Source organism: Panthera leo, chromosome D3 (assembly GCF_018350215.1).
Source record: "Panthera leo isolate Ple1 chromosome D3, P.leo_Ple1_pat1.1, whole genome shotgun sequence".
NCBI lineage: Eukaryota > Metazoa > Chordata > Mammalia > Carnivora > Felidae > Panthera > Panthera leo.
The window spans coordinates 60216610-60220486 of record NC_056690.1 but is presented as its reverse complement, the minus strand read 5'-3'; the positions used below and the strand labels follow the sequence as shown (position 1 = coordinate 60220486).

Here is a 3877-nt window from a genome sequence, read left to right as displayed (position 1 = left end):
ATCAAATTTGCAGTTTAAAAAGGATTCGCTCTGGGCTGGAGGTAGGGCTGAAGGTGTGGAGTCAGAATGGAAGTCAAGAGCAATAGTCTAGGCAACAGATGTGATTGCTTGGACTGGACTGGTGGTGGTGATTGGCACATTCCATGTTCTTTATTATTATCTAATAGAAATATTAATAAATAACCCACTTTATTGCTGTCCTTGTGCCTAACATAATTCTAAATGCTTTCTCTTATGTGTATTATGTATTTATATCTCCTCCCCCATCCCAAACCCTTGGAATAAATGGCATACATTCTAGTCATTGAGCTGTTGCTGAGGACTTAGCAGCCTCCCCTTGCAACCTCCATATTTCCCAATGCTCTATACCCCCACCACTCCTGCCTGCCTTCTCCCACTGCTTTCCACAGTTTCCACCGAGGAAAGGGAAACTTATTGTACATCTGTTATCCCGAACCTCCACTCTTTTGACCCCTTTGATGACGATCTGCTTCCTGCTGGCACTGAGGATTACATCCTTACAAGAATTCAACAGAGAAATGGCAGGAATACCCTTACACTGTCCAAGGGATCACTGACGATTACAATAAAAAGAAAGTAGTGAAGGCGTTTACGAAGAAATCTGCCTGCAATGGTACTGTAATTGAGCATCCACAATATGGAGAAGTAATTCTGCTACAGAGCGACCAGCACAAGAACATATGCCAGTTCCTCGTAGAGAGACTGGACCAGCTAAAGATGACCAGCTGAAGGTCCATGGGTCCAAAGTGCTTTGGGCTCACTAAAACTTGACTGAGGATATCCTTGCAATGAGTAGAATTTCCCTTCCGTCCCCTGTCACAAATTTGAAAACCCAACAGCTTGTATAATGTAAACATTTAGGGTCTGCTTTTAACGTAGACTAGCACAACTCATTCATGCAATAAACTGAAAAGAAACTTGCTGTCTAGGCTTGAAGTCCCTCAATTAAACAGAGGGCAAGCAGGAGGCACCTATCAGTGTTTGGCCTAAAATCAAGCAGTTACATGATATTTCAGTCAAGTCTAGAGTCCCAAGATCACAGCTGGCTATGTCTGACCAGAAGCTCCTCGGCTCTCCCTCTTCAGAGTTCCCTGCCCTTATGAGGGACACCATGGGCTGTTTACCACCTGAACAGGTGAACAGGAATGTTCACCACCTAAAAAGCCCACAGTGAAGCTGAGAGGACAGGATGGGGTAAGGCAAGAACAGCAGCTGTATGATTACAGGGAGTCATTGGTAGCCAAGAAAGATCCCTGGGGTCTCCAACCCGACCAGGTGGGCAGAGCTTGGAGCAGCCACCTTCCCCCTAGGAGGGTGTGATACTGCCTCTGGCTTGCCACCAAGGTCTTTGTGACCAGACATGTCCTAGCTAATCGATGTCCAAACACCAGAATATGAGGTGAACCTTCTATCAGAGTTAAACTTCTGACAAGGGGACAAACTTCAAACCGATATATCAGACATGTAGCCAGCTGTAGAGCTTGCAACTTACCAGCAATAGTGGCCCAAAGCCATGTGAAGTAACAGACTGGTGTTTAGTTTATTTTTTCCTTCAATTTTAATGTTATATAATGTATTTAAATCCTTATTTAAATAAAATTTGTTTTCAGGAAAAAAAAATGGCATACAGATGATGGAGCACTGCAGGTACTTGCCCAAGGTCACAAATCCGGCATGTGGCCGAGCCAGGTTTTTAAACTCATGCCTACCTGGCTGCAGAGCTCACACACTCACCACACATGCTCAGCAAGGTCGGACTGTGACCGAGAGGCTGGTCTCTTTGTAGCCCAGTGTACAAGTTAAAGCCTACAAGTCTGAGCTGGACTATCTGTGTGCAAGTCCAACCTCCATGCTTCCCTCACTGTGTGAACCTTGGGAATTATTTACCATTCATTGCCTTAGTTTCCTATTGTATAAAATGGGGATGGTAATTATAACATCCAAGTCATTTGGTTGCTATAAAGATTAAATGAGTTAACATTTATAAATCCTCACCTCAAAATAAGCATGGCTCATACATAGAATGTTATACATGTTTGTTAAATAAAATAAAAATTTCCAGGTATGGTAGACATTGAAACCCCTGTGCAAATATTACTTTGATGTGCTCATCTATTCAGATATTTTCTTTTCAAATGGACATGAAAAATTAATTGTTCATTTGACCGTGTCCTCTTACTGTTTTTCTATGTCAATTTTGACTTCAGTTGCTTAAATCACTTAGTAGTCTCCCAAAATGCAAAATATTCAGTGCTCGTCTACAAAATTGTTATCGTGAAAGTCAGGCAAACACATATGCTTTTACTTTAATTGCTCATCCAGCTGAAAAAAAGAAAAAGAACAGTTTGTCACTTATCTCAGATTATGATCATGTGAAAAGATCCAGAAAGAAAATACGTATAAGAGAAACAAACCTGCTTCATTGCTTCATTTTTACTTCTAACAAACAGCAAAAGAAGTCATCCCTTCTCGGGCTGAAGCAGTTGTAGTTGAACTCTGAAAATTGCACTTGATCATCAGCTATTGACACTATTGAAAAGTTTATCATTGTTGTTTTCATGTGCCAGGAACAATGTATTTGCCAAACCAATCATGAGTCCAAGTGCAAGCAAATGGTAAAGGCACATATGACTACATGAGAGGCAGCCAGAAAGCAGTGGTATGGATGGAAAACCAGGCAATCTAGATAGGACAGAATTTCAATACACTCAGCTTCATTGTGATGACTCAGGATTTTATCAGTTACTCAGAACTACTATTGGGCAGGCTGTTGGGCAGTTACCATATCCAAAGCTACAAGTGCCCAAGAAAATAGAAAGTTTTTCCAAAGACGCAGCAGGATTCTTACTTCTAATCAGGCTGTCTATCTGCAATGATGCTTCATAGGTCTGGGGAGATGGTGGTGGGTATCACTGAGACACTTTTTGTAGATAATTTTATACAGTTACAGTCTTGAATCACTCTATATCTCTTGTCTGCATATACTGGTGTCTTTTTGTCTTGGATTATTGTCACCATGGTGACAGCCATGCAAATAGCAACACTGAAAAGAAATTTAAACTTTTCTAACTTCACAGGGAAGGAAGACAGAGAAAGGAAAGTATATGTAATGATTCAGGCATTTCCTGGTGCTTAAGCATTGAGGACTAGAGCCCACTGAGGACTAAAAGAAAACATTGTCAAGCAGACCAAGGGCATCCAACTTAAAGAAACTGTAAAGCACAAGATGGGAATATTTTAATGCATGCTCCCTACATGAAAAGACTAGAGGAGACTGAAGCTGAGAGATGGTGAGGTGATGCAGTAGAAAAAGGGCAGATTTGGATGAGAGTCACAGAGATGGTTGCCCTTAAAGAATGACCTGTTCAAAGTGGAAGAGTTCACCTGGTTCATTATGAGAGGTTCCTTCCCTCTCATAAACCAATAGGACTCCAAAGCACCCCAAAGCACCCATCCTACAAAATGGGGGCCATTTTGTTTACTTTGTGAATGTATGCCTAGGCAACAGACTTAAGAGCTGCCCCTGTGTCTAAATGAGCAGAGGAGAGAATTGGAAAGATATGGCAGAATCCAGAGAGGGAATAGGCTTCTTCACTATGCAAGAATGAGAAATTTCACCAAATATATACTTAAAAAAGTATCCAGGATTGAGCCATATCCCACCTCAGCAACAGAACAGGCTGAGTGCTATCAGAGCCATACCATACATTTGCCTTCTCCACTCTTTGAATCCAGATTCCCAGCTAAAGATTGTACTAGAGAGAGGAAAAGAAATGGGATATAAACTGAGTTGAAGATTAAACGTTTAATCAAGTAGGATTTATTCCTGGGTTGCAAGGGTGGTTCAATGTTTGCA

At 41.4% G+C, this 3877-nt stretch overlaps 1 pseudogene; it reads left to right on the top strand.

Moving 5' to 3' along the window:
* Positions 1–358: 358 nt before the first annotated feature.
* LOC122203133 lies at positions 359–785 on the top strand (annotated as a pseudogene).
* Positions 786–3877: the final 3092 nt, after the last annotated feature.